This window comes from Alosa pseudoharengus, unplaced genomic scaffold, assembly GCF_046254945.1.
Source record: "Alosa pseudoharengus isolate Yale_2024_CS ecotype anadromous, Long Island Sound unplaced genomic scaffold, YU_APseudo_1.1 YU_APseudo_1.1_scf_13, whole genome shotgun sequence".
Taxonomy (NCBI): Eukaryota; Metazoa; Chordata; class Actinopteri; order Clupeiformes; family Clupeidae; genus Alosa; species Alosa pseudoharengus.
Genome location: NW_027468598.1, coordinates 33,768,683 through 33,787,849, shown reverse-complemented (window position 1 = coordinate 33,787,849; position 19,167 = coordinate 33,768,683).

Below are 19,167 nucleotides of genomic sequence, written 5' to 3'. Positions count from 1 at the left end.
GACAACTGTAAAAACTGTGCCACCGCCACCTATTGGCCATATCTAGCAACTCCCCCCCCCCCCAAAAAAAGAGCTTTAGAATTCGGAGATCTTTTTCTACAGACTGCTGTCGGTGCATTCCTACATCGGAGCTACAGTATGTTCATACTTTGTTGCAAAAGACGCATATTTAGTTGTGCTTCCAACTGTAGGGGGGACCCCGAGAGCAAATCTAATCTTAATGTTTCTGTTGTCTGCATTTGCAGCATGTGTCTATTCATGTGTAGTATTGGCTCGTTGGTTAAGCCCCCAACGTCGTCTTCCAGGCAGCTGCCACCGTCGTCTTAAAGGCACCTTGCCTAACCCAGGCAGCACTGCCTTGAAGACAACGTTGGGGGCTTAAAACATCAAGAAATATAGTGTTGCCTAAACTTGCAGCACATTTTCTAAAGGCTGCACATGAGTTGTCAAATTCATGAAGATTTTTTTGAAGTTTTGTCGATTTGCATGTGTTTTCTTAACATGCAGTCTGTTTGCACCTGTCGGTCAACGTAGACAGGAGCTGTGAAACAGGTATTGGACGTTGCTGAAAAAGCAAGCCCATGGCCGAGGCTCTCCCAGACTTCTTGGGGTCATGTTGTAACCTGAAATGACTCTGAGATGTCCGAAATCTTACCCCTGTGTTTCTAGAGTGGAGACTTGCGAGTCAGTTGAGTATGTTACTAATCGAATCATAAAAGGTCACAGCAATGAAGAGGAATGACTGAAGAATTGGTAGGTATTTGTGAGTGCCTGAATATCATGACTATTATTTCATCATGGAATGGGTGATGAAGGGACAGAGATCATAACTCACTCACTCATACCTCACTCACTGCTGTAAAAAAAAATATCTTGAAGAGAAAGGCTGAGGAGCTAGACTCATGTCCCGCACAGAGGACAAAAATGAATTGCTGGGTCTTAGATTAGATTCTACTTAATTGGCATTATGCCGAGTACAAGTATAAAGTTAGCGAAATGCAGTTTGCGTCTAACCAGAAGTGCAAAAAAGCAGGAAAGTGCAATGTGATATACAAAGTATAGATGGGTGGTGCATAGACAGACAGGACAAGAAATTGACAAGAATAGCTGGTTTACAGAAGGTAAACCCAGAAGGTAAATATGTGCAGCATATAGCAGTATGTAGCATATGAACAATGTATGAACAACATGTAGGCCACAGATATGTGCAATGAAGTAGCAGTAACTTTATAATAGTAGTAAGAATACTATAGATATATGCAGCGTATTTACAGAATATATTATAAGAAATGATTATAAGAAAACCATATAGACAGATATGCACAGTACTGTAGGCCTATGTACAGCTATGTGCAGGAGGTTTGGACATCACTATGTCAAATAAAAACCTTAAAGCAACACCAAAAAAAACTTTTCCTCTGTCACACGCACCATTTGTGAACCACTGAAACGATTTTGGAAACACTATTTTAAGGTACAAAAAACTCTTTGGTGTTGCTTTAACGCTCAAATCGTGGATTGATCATGTCTTACGTTTCCCCAGTCTGCTACTTGTCCGGATAAACAGATCCATCAGATATTCCATCCGAGGTTATTGGAAATTGAACAAGGCTCTATTAAAGGACGGAAACTGATTTCCGATCCTGTTTTCTGATCTAAACGAGGGAGGTAAACAAAAATGTGGGAGTTCTCAAAGTATAAAACAAGATACATTGTCATTAAGAGATGTAAAATGATTAAAATCTCCAGAAAACAAAGAGACCGACACAGCTTCTAAAGAGAAATACATGAGTTGTCAAAAGAGACTAACCTGAGGAGATTTATTTGACTAAAGGGGGCTTCGTAAGATCATAAAGCAAATGGTTAGAGAACGGTGTGAGCAGAACTGTTGTTACAGTTTTTTCCTTCCATTGCTTAAGCAGAATTGTATTTTTTTTCAAAAAACACAATTAACACAGCCACAGCCGAATAACAGAATCCCTCGGATCTTTTACAAAATGAACCACTTCTTTTAAAATGAAACTCTATTTTGTTGTCAAATCACACACACCAAATTATCTGATTACACTTGAATCATGTACACACAGTAATGTACACTGTAAATCTGATGTGTTAACTATACAACTATACTTAACAATGTGAATCTGTCAATTTGCTCCTAGAGTGTAAGGAAATTGTAACAAAAAAATGAACGCAAAAATGCTTACAGAGCAATGATGAATGAATGAAATGCCCACCATTCCATGAAGAAAGTGTAACATTATGGAAATGAGCCTTACAGTATTAGGTTTAAATTGCTTAAAGGATTTAACGAGAGAGTTTATTTATACAGTTTATTATCACAAGTAGGAATGGATAAAATGTTGAAGGTTGCCAAATAATACTGTCCGGAACAGCAAGGCCTCACTATCACACGGAAACACAGTGCATCAGACACCTCAATCTCAAGACTGAAGAGTACATGTGAAACCTCACCAAATTCACGCTAGAGGCTAGCTTTAGGCAAGTGCCAGACCATTCAAAAACAACCAGTCCCTTCAAAAAAGGTAGAATTCTATGTTTAGTAGAATTCCGTGTTCATTTTGGGGCAATAATGAGGGTTCGGTGTTATGTAGGCTATGTATAAAGAATGTGTGAGGCAGAAGACAATGACACAAGGAATGTAACGACACAGACTTTTATTGACAACATCCAATCTCAATATTAACTATTGAATATAAAATGTTTGCTTTAGTTAAAATAGTGAGACTGTCTACACTCTAAAAACAGATTGGTTAAAATTGATTGATTTCATGGTTAATCCAATTAATCTGTTTTAGTATATATACACTCAAATACAATCTGGCTTTATGAAAAATCTAAAATAATCTCATATAGACTGATATTTTACCTCCTAGATTATGCAGATGCAGGCCTTTAAATGCCTATAAGACCTATAAGGTCTTTTACACGACCTAACATACATTTCTCATGCAAGCCCTTAAGGCTAACTCCAGCATCACCTTCTGCACAAACTACAAATGTGTAGCCTATTAAAAGCCTGAGTTTCATACATGCACTGTGCACACTTTGTAATGTGTGTGGTAAATCTTGTCATTATTTGAATAAAAACAGTTTAGCATTACATTCTATGTCAATGCAAAAAGCAGTTATTGTGGAAGTTAATGTGCAATATAAGTTGTATTAACAACTGGAATAATTACTTAATAATCTAAGTAAGCAAGTTAGTTTGAAACTCAAGTTAGTTTGAATAACTTTTGTTAAATATGTGTGTCTGTGTACATATGAATGTGTGTGTGTGTTTGTGTTTGTGAGTGTGTGAGTAACAACTTTCGTATATTACAACTCAGAATATTATATACAATATACTCTACAACAAACTTTACCAAGTTAATTTACTTACTTTTTAAGGCAACGGGTTTCCACAGTTTTTTAAGTAAAGTGAACTAATCACAATTTACAGTGTAGCCTTCTCCTCATCCTCACCCACTTGCCGAGAGAGTGTAATGAAAAACGAAGGGGGTTCATTCTTCAGGCAGCGAAAAAAAAAAAAAAACACTTTGTCAAAATCTGTAGGCACCGTGCACCACATTGCAGAAATACTCTCATTCCCAGGCATTTTACTTTTGATGCAGTTACTGACGATCTCGACACATTTCCAAGATCTCAAAGTCATGACGGTGTCGGGATAAAAGTCGTAGGCCTACCCTAAAATTAGATTACACCATCTCTCTTTTCCTCCTAACTCGTTGGGATGAGGTTCTTGACGTTCTTGATATCCTACGTTTTTTTTTCTCCTAAGAGAGCCCGCCAAACGCTCGTCAGGTTCAGAAACAGCATTTTGAGGAGTGACGATTCCTCTAGACGTTCCGGCATTCGCATCTTCTTCTTGTAGGCTACTTCTTCCACCATTGGCTCGACAACTCTAAGCAACTCCTCCCACTTCATTCCAAAGTTGGTGGTCCAGGATGCTCATGTTTAGGGACCCCCAGTGGTTTGTAACGGTTACCCCCTGTGGTTTGTAAAAACGTTCCTGATTTTATGACTTGCAGCAGGTGACTGCTGGTTGCTCCCTGTGACTCCACAGGGGGTGCTCAATGCGGGTGGGTGGATGGGTAAGCATGACCTCTAGTTCAAGGAAGCTCATTGGTTAACAGTCTGTCCCCACCCAATGATCCCATTGGTACGAGGAATACTAGTCTAAATCTGGGACAACCACGCCCTCTCAGCTTCTCATTTCCAGTCATACGCTCGTAGGGAACAGACAGCCTACGATGCAGCGCTCCAAACTCTGGACTTTGTCTCTCTCTCACGGACTCTGTCTCTCACGGACTTTGTCTTCAGAATCCCCTCAGGACTCTGTTTTTTTTAAAATCATAGGATATCTAGTCTAAGACCTCTCTCAAACTCAACTCAAACTCTCTCTCATTCTACCATTTTTGCTGTGTGTGTGTGTGTGTGTGTGTGTGTGTGTGTTTAGGCAATTACTGCAAGAATTTTGATTGTATAGCTGTATGCACACTTCTTGACATCACTACAGCGAGTGGCTTTGCAAGCAACCTACAGCGCAGGCACATTTACAGTGCTGTTGGGCTGGGACGCAGGACGGACTGGCGAGGACCCGCTCTCACTCTTCTGGGGATTACGGATGATTTAGGCTACTATAGCCTACCGTAGAGGTAAGATCGGAGTTGGAGTTTCTTTTCTATTTCCCCTCCTTCTATTCAGTGTTGTTTTCTTATTGCTACAGTCGACATGTCGACATTAAACTAAAGTCACACCATGTCAACTTTAATCTTGACGAGTCCAGTCGACATATCGAGATTAAAGCAGACATTTCGAAAGTCGATATGTCGACTTTAATTTCGACATTTCGTCTGTATTCTTATCATGTCCATCAAAAGTTTGGAGAGAGCGACCGCTCCACAGTAATCCGGACAATCAGTTTCAATTAGTTGACCGAATACTCAACAAAATGCCTTGAAAAAATGTATGATTTGGTAAAATTGTAGGCCTATGCCTACTTTAGAATCGCGTTTAGCAACAAGGAATTGCTCGCAGCAAACACAGCAAAACACAGTTTTAATTGTAATTAGTTTTGATTGTCGAGAATAAACGAAATATCGATATTAAAGTCCGGGGCCTATGCCACCTTAGTCGTCGAAATTTCCACTTTAATCTGGAAAATTTGAGATTGCAGTTTTTCGCAGTCGCTTTGGCGCAATTCTCAGATCAGAATTTCAGATCAGAATTTCTCAAAATTATTTTTTCAAACTCCATATCCTCTTATCACTTGTCCCCACATTGAAAAGGTTTCTCTATCTTGAACAAACAGCAGTGCTTTAGTGCGTCCTTGCCGCTGATTTTGTACAAATGTCTGCTGTTTTTCACATTCTCAATTCCTGATGCCATGTTGGTCAAAATGCACGTGCTGAATAGTACCCCATACAAGAGCCATTATGTCATCGCTTGAGTCATTACTTGCAAATGTGCTGAACCAGTAGTCTTAGATGTTGTAATAGGCTATGTGATCTCAGGAATGTCAGGATGTACAGAAAGTTATGCACAGCAAGGGGAATTTGACTGTAAATAGATCATTTTGTACTATGCTGTAAATGCAAACTATGCAAGCATTTGTTTTCTTTACATTTTGTATAGTTTATACACGACAATGTCTGTCAACAGTAAAAGCTTTGCAACATATCACTCGCTTACAACCCCCTCCACACAAAATAATGTGCACCTTTGTAGTTTTGAAATAACTATGTCACATAGATGCACTATACTGTTTCGATGCCAGGCTACCCCAAAATTGGCCTTATTTAATCGCTTGAGTCATTACTTGCAAACTAGCTGTCATTGTTGTCATAATCTGTCTGGTCGTATACCTGACAAACAATGACGTAACCGTAAGGACTTATCATATTGCACTGTGAGTATTTTGAGAAAAATACTGTAGGCTAGGCCTCCGTGCTTTTGTGGTTAATCCATTCGGTGCAGTTGCGCTGTTAGAGATGAACTAACTGTTCTCAAGTATCGCTATTTTGACCATCTCATTTCAGATGTGGGCTTTGCCATGATACCAGTGCTCTCTGGAAGAGGAGACACGTGCCAAGAGCAACTGCTGGATGGCTGACGTCTCCAAGATGGCATCCCACCACTGTTCTGTCTTCAAACGGCAAGATCCACTTGGCAAGGTCCTTCCACCTGGACGCAGACAGAAGGAACTAACTGTTTTCCCGCATTCAAATGCAACGTCAGAAATGATGAGGAGCAAGTGAAGTGGAGCTGTGGCGCACGCGGTAGCTCACTTCCCAGACTGTGTAGCCTACAGTTGGGACATACAGTTGAGACGCCTTAAATAGGCCCTATCTTGCGTGCGCAACAAGTTTTGATTTTTGCTATATGCACATGTGTATAAGATAAGTACTGTGTCCTCTTTGATCATGGACAATTTGAACGGTATCCCCAATCCAAAGATATCGGCAAAGGCGTTCACTTCACCATGTAGGCTACCGGCTTATACCGGCTTGTACCTAACAGGGCTTATCCTTATGACTGTAGCTGGTAGGCTAATTACAAATGTTATTGTTCGCCATATCTGTTCCTGTGTCACATATTTTGTTCATGTTTTATTCCTTGCCAATGCTAATTTAAATGAAATGAACGAATTTAAATTCTTTGCTATTGTTTTTATTTATTCAATTTGGCAATGAACGGTTAACTATCATTAGAAATGGGTGTCTGAACTGTACCAGGTACTGTCTCAATTGTATTCCAAATGTTGAGACGTAGTCGAGACAAAAATGCACCTTATGTTTATGAGCTAATTGTGGAAAATATAAACTACATTGATTGATAATATTTTAGTCTATAAGGAAATTAACGAATTTAAATTAAAACACTTTGCGATTGCTATGTTTTTATTTATTCAATTTGGCAATGAACGGTTAATTAACTATCATTAAAAAATGGCAGTCTCATACTTCTTTTCCGTACCTATTTGTTGATTTTGTGTGAGCAAAAAATATCTCACCTGTATCAGTCTACCCTATTAACCACCACTGACTTCCACTCAGTTTTCACTGCATTGCCTGTCAAATGTCCTTCAAAAAGACATGATGAAAATAAAGCTTGAGTGTCTCAGAATATGAGTGTTGTTGGTTTTCTGTTCTTTCCAGAGCATGCTTATTGCCTTGTGCTTTGGGTGGAGGACAACTACAGTATACATTTCTTTTCGTTTTAAAACATTTTCACATATTAGGCCTACTGTAACATAAATGTCAGACGAGACAAATCAATAACCCTGAACTATTAAAGTAAATAGATAGATACTTTATTGAAGGGAATTTGAATCAGTATCAGGTATCAATTCAATTCAGTTCAGTTAAATTCAAGGTTGCTTTATTGGCATGTCTGTATAGGTAGGCCTACAGTGTTGCCAGTGTTATCATGTATTAGGCCACTGCCACAGGAAAATAAATACCAAAAGGTCCTCATGACATATTTAATAAGCTACATTAACGTAAGACGCCAAAGTTGTATGGAAAGGCGAATGAAACAAATCGCACATTCTACTTTGGCTGAATAACTCCTGAGCGGTTTTGTTCAGAGCTCAAAATGCGGCTGTATTCGACAGAGGACGGATGTTAATAGTGACAAAATTTTAATTTTCATTGTGGGAGGATGTCTTTGTCAATTATCTTTAATTAAAAAAAGTTTCATTCTTCCCACTGTTTCATTCAAAGTCAAAGTCAAAGTCAAAGTCTGCTTTATTGTCAATTTCTTCACATGTCAAGACATACAAAGAGATCGAAATTACGTTTCCCACTATCCCACGGTGGAGACAAGACATATTTTACCAATTAGGTCCACGGACAAAACATAACATTCAAGTGAACAACATAAAAAGTAAATAAGAAGGCACATACAATGAAGAAATAAGAGCAGCAAAATTTGGGTTAAAATTGTGCAATTGTGCATACAGTAGACAGTCAATATAATAGTGCAAAAGTCAGGCCAATAAATGGCTGAGGTAGTTCTGTTTGACCTAAGTATGCAAGTGGCATAGTGGTGCAAGTTATGTAAGAGAAACAACAAGTTGCAAAGTGTGCAAGTGTACAAGTGGAGTAGTGCAAGTGGAGTAGTGCAAGGCAGCCATTGTGGGTCCAAAAGTCCAGGATGTTATATGGCTGAGGGTGGAGGGGGGAGAGAGTTCAGCATCCTAACAGCCTGGTGTATGAAGCTGTTGGTGAGTCTGGTGGTGCGGGAGCACAGGCTTCTGTACCTCTTCCCAGAGGGCAGTGGATCAAACAAATTGTGAGCGGGGTGACTTGCATCACTCACAATTGTGGTCGCCTTGCGGGTTAGGTGGGAGGTGTAAATGTCCTTCAGGGAGGGGAGTGAAGCACCAATAATCCTTCCAGCTGTGTTCACTATGCGCTGCAGGGCTTTCCTGTTGTATTCAGTGCAGCTTCCGCCCCACACAGTGATACAGCTGGAGAGGATGCTCTCAATGGTGCCTCGGTAGAATGTGGTCATGATGGCTGGTGGAGCACTTGCTCGCCTGAGTTTCCGCAGGAAGTACAGGCGGCGCTGAGCTTTCTTTGCCAGTGATGCAGTGTTGGTGGTCCAGGAGAGGTCTTCACTGATGTGCACCCCCAGGAATTTGGTGCTGCTCACTCTCTCCACCACAGCACCGTCGATGGTCAGTGGCAGGTGTTGGGTGTGACCTCTCCGGAAGTCAACAACAATCTCCTTGGTCTTGCTGACTTTCAGCAGGAGGTTGTTGTCCCTGCACCACGTGGTCAGAAGGTCGACCTCCATCCTGTATTGAGTCTCGTCGCCCTTGGTGATGAGACCCACCAGAGTTGTGTCGTCAGCAAATTTCACTATGTGGTTGTTGCTGTAGGTTGCAGTGCAGTCATGCGTCAGCAGGGTGAAGAGCAGCGGACTGAGCACGCAGCCTTGGGGGGCCCCCGTGCTCAGTGTGATGCTGCTTGAGATATTGTTGCCAACACGTACTACTTGAGGCCTCTGACAGAGGAAGTCCAGTAGCCAGTTGCAGAGGTAGGTACTCATAGCCTATATATATTCATAGCCTTAGGAGTGAGGATAAGGCTACATCATAGCCTCATACATAGTCTCATACATCCATAAAGGTGGAAGAAATCGAGGATTATGAAAAACACAGTAAAACAAAATCAGAGTATCAGAGTAGTCTTAGGCTATTGGCTTTGTAAAGGATACAGCAGTCATGGCTTGTGTAGTCAATGTGTTAACACTAGTATAATATCTACTAATCCACCGCGCGCACACACACACACACACACACACACACACACACACACACACACACACACACACACACACCACAGAAACACACACACACACACACACACAGTAATGTAAAAGTAATGAGTGTTTAGACATGTGAAGAGAGAGTGATATAGTGTGGCATTTTGATGGGTTGTGTTTGAAAAATTTAATCAAGTTACTTCCTGTTCGATTTTTGTGTGTTAAGTAGAAAATTATGTGTGGTGTTTTGCAAAATGTGTTTTAGTCAATTGCAAACTGAGTCAAACACTGAGAATTAGTGTATGGTTTTGCAGATTTGGTGTGGGGTTATGATGTTTGGAATATATGTTTAGAAAACTGTGTGACAAGCAAAGATTTAGTGTGTAAGCATTTGAAAAAAACTGTAAAAAAGACAAGATTTACTGTACATAAAGTAAAGTTGTCTTTTTGTAGAACCTTTCTTTCAAAGTATCTGCATTGGTTCTGAAATCCACTAGGGCCAGATTGAAAGGGTCCATACCTACATATAGAGTATCTATTTGTAGGCCTAAGGCAATGACTGGATGGTGTTCCGTAAAGTAATGAGTCTTTGTAAAGGATACAGCGGTCATGGCTTGTGTAGTCAATGTGTTAACGCTAGTATAATATCCACTAATCCACCGCACACACACACACACACACACACTGTACACACACTGCACTTTATACTCTCTATTAAAAATATTTGTTGATCTTTCTTTCTTCACTCACAGAAAAAGCTGAACACCAAACGAAATTTCACTGCATGCTCTATATGTTACAGTTTTTCACAATTGTTTACACTCATTTTCAAAACTCTGTGTCTTTTTTTCAAAACTCCACACACAAAACCCACAATTGCTCACACAAAATGCAAAATGCCTCAAATCTCCAGCAAAATGACACACAACATTCAAAATGTCAAAAACACATCATGTACACACTGTTGCTCAAAACCTAAAGCTCTTCTGTCTTATGCTTTCTATATGTATTTCCATACAAGAGTGAAAGTTACGGTATCAACAAAGAGAAGTTGAAATACACAGTAAAAATGCAAGCAATATAGTGAAACCAAAACAGTGATTTTTCCCAAATAATTTGCTGTTGCGAATATAGTATTTTACAGCCAACAAGAACAAAGCAAAGAAAAATACAATGACCACCAGATGTACAAGGAGTTCTGAAAAAGCTGATTTTGCCTGAGACGGAAATGACTGACTACTATCAAATTACTTTGCTTTTTCCAAAGAAAAGTGTGTGTGTCTGTGTTTATGTGTGTGTGTGTGTCTGTGTGTGTGTGTGTGTGTGTGTGTGGGGGGGGGGGGGGGGGGGGGGGGGGTGGTTGTGTATGTATTTCAAAACTCTGTGTCTATTTTTCAAAACTCCACACACAAAACCAACAATTGCTCAAACAAAATGCAAAATGCCTCAAATCTCCAGCAAAATGACACACAACATTCAAAATGACATAAAGACATCTTTAAATCAAACATTCGCCTTACATTACAAACACTTTTGTCATAATATGACATTTTGGATACATCATGTACACACTGTTGCTCAAAACCTAACGCTCTTCTGTCTTTCCTAGGCTTTATGTATTTTCATACAAGAGTGAAAGTTACGGTACCTACAGAGAGTTGAAATACACAGTAAAAATGCAAGCAATATTGAAACCAAAAAATAGTGATTTTTCCCGAATAATTTGCTGTTGCGAATACAGTATTTTACAGCCACACTGTAAAACCTAGGAAGTTACTGTAACGTTACGATTTCGTTCTTCAAACACAACCCATCAAAATGCCACACTAAATCACCAGTGCTTCACTCTTTCTCTTCACATGTGCAAACACTCTTTACTTTACTGAACACCATCCAATCATTGCCTTAGTATAGGTCTATGAATAGATATACTCTCTATATAGGTATAGACCCTTTCAATCTGCTCCTAGAGGATTTCCGGTTGAAATATTCAGAACCAATGCAGATACTTTGAAAATTACAGTAATCGGACTTTAGCTTACAGTAATGTTCTACAAAAAGTTGACTTTTTACTCTATTTTTGTTTGTCCCCATGTTACAGTACCATTAGCTCATTTTCTGTGCCTCCAGAAATGTCTTAGGAACGCTTACTGTAGAATTGTTTGTTCTGCAGTTGAAAGGGTCTATAGGCCTATGAATACATACTGTACACGACCCCCCCCCCCCACACACACACACACACACACACACACTTGTCTTTAGAAAAAAACAAAATCAGTGTTCAGTGTCCATGTACATCTGGTGGTCACTGTATTCTTCTTTGCTTTTTTTTCTTGTTTGCTGTAAAATACTGTATTCACAACAGCAAATTATTTGGGATAAATCACTATTTTTGGTTTCAATATTGCTTGCATTTTTACTGTGTATTTCAACTTCTCTTTGTTGATACCGTAACTTTCACTCTTGTATGGAAATACAAATAGAAAGCCTAAGACAGAAGAGCTTTAGGTTTTGAGCAACAGTGTGTACATGATGTATCCAAAATGTCATATTATGACAAAAGTGTTTGCAATGTGAGGCGAATGTTTGCTTTAAACATGTGTTTTTGACATTTTGAATGTTGTGTGTCATTTTGCTGGAGATTTGGGGCATTTTGCATTTTGTGTGAGCAGTTGTGGGTTTTGTGTGTGGAGTTTTGAAAAATAGACACAGAGTTTTGAAAACGTGTGTAAACAATTGTAAAAAACTGTAGCAAAACTGATTGCCTTAAACCATTTAATTTACTGTAACTCATTAAAAATATGTATCAGGAGACGGAAATATATTAAATCCATTTATTATTTGGATAATTTGCCATACAAAAACACAGTTGATGACAGATTCTGTATTTAACATTTAACATTTTACATTTTCAATAAAAACATATCACAAGTTTTTTTGTTAGTCCCCCCCCCCAACCCCAACATGTTCAACCAGTTCAACAGTTGATAAACCAAAAAAGGACACAAGTATACAAAGGTATTACAGGCATGTCTTAAAATGCAACTGTTGGATGTTTAAGTACATGTACTCAAGCTTAAAATCTCTCAGATTTACCTACAGCTCACATATTTAGACCAGAACAGAATGGCTTTAAACAGAGCCAAATGACAAACTTTAATAACAAGACCAACTGTATTCCAATTAGAACTTCTCCGAAATGTAACATAAAAGTGTATCTTTACTCAGAATGAGGTAGGGATACGAGTGAACAGAACAAAAAAGAAGTGCAACTTTGTCTGCATCCTCCTTTGAGAGTGTGTGTGCACACGCATGATGTCCTGTGTGTGTGTGCGCATGTATGTGAACATGCATGTCGTCCTGTGTGTGTGTGTGTGTGTGCATGATGTCCTGTGTGTGTGTGCGTGAATGATGTCCTGTGTGTGTGCGCATGATGTCCTGTGTGTGTACACGCATGTCGTCCTGTGTGTGTGTGTACACTCATGTCGTCCTGTGTGTGTGTGTGTGTGTCTGTGCGCGCATGATGTCCTGTGTGTGTGTGTGTGTACATGCATGTCATCCAGTGTGTGTGTGTGTGTGTGTGCGAATTATGTCGTGTGTGCGTGTGCGCATGATGTCCTGTGTCTGTGTGTGTGCGCATGATGTCCTGTGTGTGTGTGCGTGCGCATGATGTCCTGTGTGTGTGTGTGTGTGCGCATGATGTCCTGTGTGTGTGTGTGTGCGCGCGCATGATGTCCTTTGTGTGTGTGTGTGTGCGCATGATGTCCTGTGTGTGTGTGCATGTCATCCTGTGTGTGTGTGTGTGTGTGCGCGCGCATGATGTCCTGTGTGTGTGTGTGTGTGTGCGCATGATGTCCTGTGTGTGTGCACATGTCATCCTGTGTGTGTGTGCGCATGATGTTCTGTGTGTATGTGTGCGCATGCATGTCATCCTGTGTGTGTGTGTGTGAGCGAATGATGTCCTGTGTATGTGTGTGTACATGCATGTCATCCTGTGTGTGTGTGAATGATGTGTGTGTGTGCGCATGATGTCCTGTGTATGTGTGTACACGCATGTCATCCTGTGTGTGTGTGCGCGCATGATGTCCTGTGTGTGTGTGCGCATGACCTCCTGTGGTTGTGTGTGTGTGTGTGTGCGCGCATGATGTCCTGTGTGTGTGTGTGTACATGCATGTCATCCTGTGTGTGTGTGAATGATGTGTGTGTGTGTGCGCATGATGTCCTGTCTATGCATGTACACGCATGTCATCCTGTGTGTGTGTGCGCGCATGATGTCCTGTGTGTGTGTGCGCATGTCCTCCTGTGGTTGTGTGTGTGTGTGTACGCGCATGATGTCCTGTGTGTGTGTGTGCGCATGTCCTCCTATGTGTGTGTGTGTGTACATGCATGTCATCCTGTGTGTGTGTGAATGATGTCCTGTGTATGTGTGTACACGCATGTCATCCTGTGTGTGTGTGCGCATGTCCTCCTGTGGTTGTGTGTGTGTGTGTGCGCGCGCATGTCATCCTGTGTGTGTGTGTGTGTGCGCGCATGATGTCCTGTGTGTGTGTACACGCATGTCATCCTGTGTGTGTGTGCGCATGATGTCCTGTTGAGCACAGAAAGGAACAAGACCTGGTGTGTCCTCATCTTAGATTGCCAACAGCGCGACTACTCCTCCTTGGTTCTCATTAAAGTCTTCTTCCTGAAAATGTTGCAAATACACATGTTGTACATAATTATCAAATACACTATTATTCATAGAAGTGTGAATGTGTGTGTGTGAGAATTAATTTGTATGTGACATGTAGTGTCTGTCTAACGGCTCCTACACACAGTTGCGTTCCGTCAACGCATGCCAGCGGGTGTTCCCGACGGTAGCTATGCAAATGACTTGAAGTATAACCGTAATTTGATTGGTTGGTGCTGTCAGTCGATTGGCTTGATTGGCCGGTGCAGCAACAGCTGAACTTCTCAATGCGAGCGGCGGGAGAAACGCGACGCAACGGACCCACAATTAAATTCAGGCTGAGCCCATATAAAGTGAATGGGATGCGTCTCCAGCAACGCAACGCACGCAGCTGTGTGTAGGAGCCGTAAGTTTATGTGTGTACATGAGACACTGTACATGTGAGTGTTATGTTGTTTTGGGAGAGTGGCAGGAAAGGAATGCACAGGTGAAAATTAGTGGAAAGCAAGTGAGGTCTGAGGCCTTTGTAAAATCAGAGCTGAGGGATATAGGCCATACCTTGCAACTTCTGAATATCTCGGAAGAATCTTCCCGCAGGTAGAGCGACAAACCGAATAGTACTGCTGTTCTTGCTGCCTGAATATCATTTTTATCCTGTTGGACAGAAAGGTTATTTTGTGAATTTGCACACAGTATGTAGTACATAAAATGTGTAGATTAGTGCATACATATTCCAAAAATTACAATTAAGTATGGGAAAGAGACATAAGAGAGAGGATGAGAGGGAAAACAAAGTTTCTGTATCAGATAGACATATAGAGAGAGCTAGTGATGGAGAAAAGAAGATGTTGTTTAAGATGGATGGCTAGATAGATATAGGAGAGAGGAGGAGAAAGAAGGAAATACATTTCTGATAGAGAAAGACAGATGTAAATGTTTCTACTAGATGGATAGATAAATGTATAGATGGGAGAGAGAACAGAAGGGGGAGAAAGAAGCTTCTGTATCACAGAGATATATAGAGTACGAGTGATGGAGAGAAAGGAAGATGTTTAGGTTAGATAGCTAATTAAAAGTATCTGCATAACAGTACAGTACAACTTACCATTCATCAACCCTTGCATAATGTTTACCTGCATACTGTAGTCAGACAGAAGATGAGCCATTTTTTGCCCAGAACGTAATATATAAAGTAATGAGTGTTTACACATGTGAAGAGAGAGTGATTTAGTGTGGCATTTTGATGGGTTGTGTTTGAAAAATGAAATCAAGTTACTTCCTGTTCGATTTTTGTGTGTTAAGTAGAAAAGTGATGTGGTGTTTTGCAAAATGTGTTTTAGTCAATTGCAAACTGAGTCAAATACTGAGGACTAGTGTATGGTTTTGCAGATTTGGTGTGCAGTTATGATGTTTGGAAGACATGTTTAGAAAATTGTGTGACAAAGAAAGATTTAGTGTGTAAGCATTTGAGTTTCATGTTGTTGTTCTCTACAATGTTTTTTTTTTTTATGTGAGAGCTCATAAGTTGCACATTTTGATTTTTGTTATTTGTTATCCTGTTATCGTCATCATCATCATCAATTACTGTAAACATGATGAATGCGTCGATAGAATGTGCTACGTGTTTATGTGTCGGGGTTGGGGGTAGGCTATGCGAGCTGAGTCTGGGCGTGGTGGTAGGCTACGCGGGAAAAAGTTTGGGAGCTGCTGACTATATATAGGGGGCACACTTCACATCTTCGCTACAAGATAGCAGGACGGACATCGCCAGCTGTCGATCGCTACCCAATGGCTTTCCTCCTCTGCCGAGACATTTTGGTGCGCGCACTCAAGTGGATGCTACAGCGGGTGGCTTTGCAAGCGACCTACAGCGCAGGCACATTTACAGTGCTGTTGGGCTGGGACGCAGGACGAACCGGCGAGGACCCGCTCTCACTCTTCTGGGGCTTACGGATTACCTACTATACCGTAGAGGTAGGATCGAAGTCGGCGTTTCTTTTCTATTTCCCCTCCTTCTATTCAGTGTTGTTTTCTTATTGCTACAGTCGACAACTCTAAATTTCGAGAAAAAAGTTGAACTATCATGTCGACTTTAATCTCGACGAGTCCAGATAAAAGTCGACATGTCGTAATTTAAGTAGAAACGTCGAAAATAAAGTTGACATATTTCGTCTTTATTCTTAACATGTGCATCAAAAGCTTGGAGAGAGAGCGACCGCTCCATAGATGCACTGAATCGGACAGTCGGTCTCAGACTGACTTGTTGGCCGACAACTCAACAAAATGCCTTGTGATGATTTGGTGATATTGTACTTCATAATCGGGTTTAGCAACAAGGAAATCCTCGCTCTTTTAGCGCAGAAACACGGACTGGTAATTAGTTTTGATTGTCGAGACTCGAGAATAAAAACTTGATGTCGATATTAAAGTCTACATGATATATCAACTTCATTTTTGAAAATTCAACTTTAATCTGGACACGTCGATATTAGTTTTTCGCAGTCGCTTTGGCGCAAATCTCAGATCAGAATTGAAATTCTTAAAATTGTTTGTTCAAACTCCATATCCTCTTATCACTTGTCCCCACATTGAAAAGGTTTCTCTATCTTGAACAGCAGTGCTTTAGTGAGTCCTTGCCGCTGATTTTGTACAAATGTCTGCTGTTTTTCACATTCTCAATTCCTGATGCCATGTTGGTCAAAATGCACGTGCTGAATAGTACCCATACAACAAAGCGCCCTTACTTCATCGCTTGTGTCATTACTTGCAAATGTGCTGAACTAGCAGTCATAGATGTTATAATAGGCTACATGTGATCTCAGGAATGTCAGGATGTACAGAAAGTTATGCACAGCTCCTCTGACCAAGGGGGATTTTGTAAATTGATCATGTTGTACAATGCTGCAAATCAAAGCATTTGTTTTCTTTAAACTTTGTATACTTTATACACGACAATGTCTGTCAACAGTAAAAGCTTTGAAACATACCACTTGCTTACAACCCCCTCCACACACAATAATGTACATCTTTGTAGTTTTGAAATAACTATGTCACATAGAAAATAGTGGTGCCTCTCATATTGTTCATTAGAAAATATAAGTAGGCCTAAACGGTCATAATGACAACAAGACAAAACAGTTTGACTATCTTCTTGGCATAAACAATGGCGTAAGAACTTATATTGCACAGTTTCATTGATCTAGGCTAAATACTTGCTTTGACATAAACAAATCATTTTGAGCAAAAGACTGCAGGCCTACGTGATTTTTCTCCATTATGCGGTGCAGTTGCGCTAATTGTTTTTAGAGATGAACTAACTGTTCTGTTGTGCAAATGTTAATGATGATCCGAAAAATAGGTTACACCAAAGCGACCAAAGTCCATAGGATATTTCACCTTTATTCTCGAAATTTCGAGCTTAATATCGAAGTCGACAGAGTTTAACTCTCGTCACGACAAAAATATTATTTTTCTTCCTGTGTGGTGGCCCTAATACTCTCAAGTATGGTCTCTCAAGTATGGCTATTTTGACCATTTCATTTCAGATGTGGGCTTTGCCATGATCCCTGGAAGAAGAGACACGGGCCAAGAGCAACTGCTGGGTGGCTGACGTCTCCAGGAATGCATCCCACCACTGTTCTGTCTTCAAACGGCAACGACGCAGCAAGATCAACTGTCCTTCCACCTGGACGCAGACAGAGAGAACCAGCTGTTTCCCCGCACTGGCCTACTGCAATCTAAGATATCATGGGGAGCAAGTGAAGTGGAGCTGTGGCGCACGCGGCAGCTCACTTCCTCCCAGTAGTCACCGCTCACCTCCGCTCAGTTTTCACCGCATGGCCTGTCAAATGTAACCTGACTCTCGCCAGATGAATTTCGTTCCGCCTAGCTCCACTCATCGGATGTGAGTGAAGCTAGACGGAGCTAAGCGGAACGAAATTCATCTGGCGAGAGTCAGGTTATGTCAAATGTCCTTCAAAAAGACATGATGAAAATAAAGCTTGAGTGTCTCAGAATATGAGTGTTTTTGGTTTTTTGTTCTTTGAGCATGCTTATTCCCTTGTTCTAGCCACCATGGATTCACTGCGAGCAATGGGAAAGTTTTTATTTTAAAAGTAAAGTAAATAGTTTCACGCATAACATTAATGTCAGACGATAATTCTGTTCAATAACCCTGGACTATTAAAGTAAATAGATAGATACTTTATTCATCCACAAGGACATTTTAATCAGTATCAGGCATCAAGTATCAGGCCACTGCCACAGTAAGACAAATACCAAATTGTCCTCATGACATTTTATGTTAACGTAAGACGCCAAAGTTGTATGGAAAGAGTATGAAACAAAACGCACGTTCAACTTTGTCTGAAATATCTCCTGAACGGTTTTGTTCAGAGCTCAGAGCTGTATTCGACAGAGAACAAAATATTTTTCATGAAATAGTGCAAATTTTCATTTTCAACATTAGATATGTTGTCTGTGTCCTTTTTGCTGCTAAATATGGGTTTACGAGACTTGTATATTATCACATTTAGTTTTTATTTGCATTTTACACAACGTCCCAACTTTTTCTGTTTTGGGGTTGTATATGGAATTATATAATCGTATGTTTATGTGCAATGACGCATGGTTTTGGTGGGAAACATACCGTCTTTATGGTCTCCATTTCCAAAGGGAAAGGTTGGTCTTGCGGAGGTCAGGCCTGGAGCACCTGAACCAACGGCTGTCGAGGTGATATGAGGGTAACTCCGGGCTCCGTCGCCCCAGGACCGGTGTACATGAACTGCAGCTCTTGCCCCTCTTTCCTCCTGCGCCTGTTGCCGCCGAAGTTACCTGTTACCTGCGCGGCCATCACGCGCTGCCTCTCTGCAAAGAGCGTGCACTTGGCGCACACGCAGTCTCTCCAGCGGCAGAAGCGCTTGTGTCCTTTCAGCGCCGACACAACGCCAATGTGATATATATATATATATATTTATAGATATAAGTGTAGACGGGATAGACAGACATGACAAGAAATTGACAAGAATAGCTGGTTTACAGAAGGTAAACCCAGAAGGTAAATATGTGCAGCGTATAGCAGTATATAGCATATGAACAATGTATGAACAACATATATACAGATATGTGCAATGAAGTAGCAGTACTTTATAATAGTAGTAAGAATACTATAGATATATGCAGCGTGCAGCGTATATTTACAG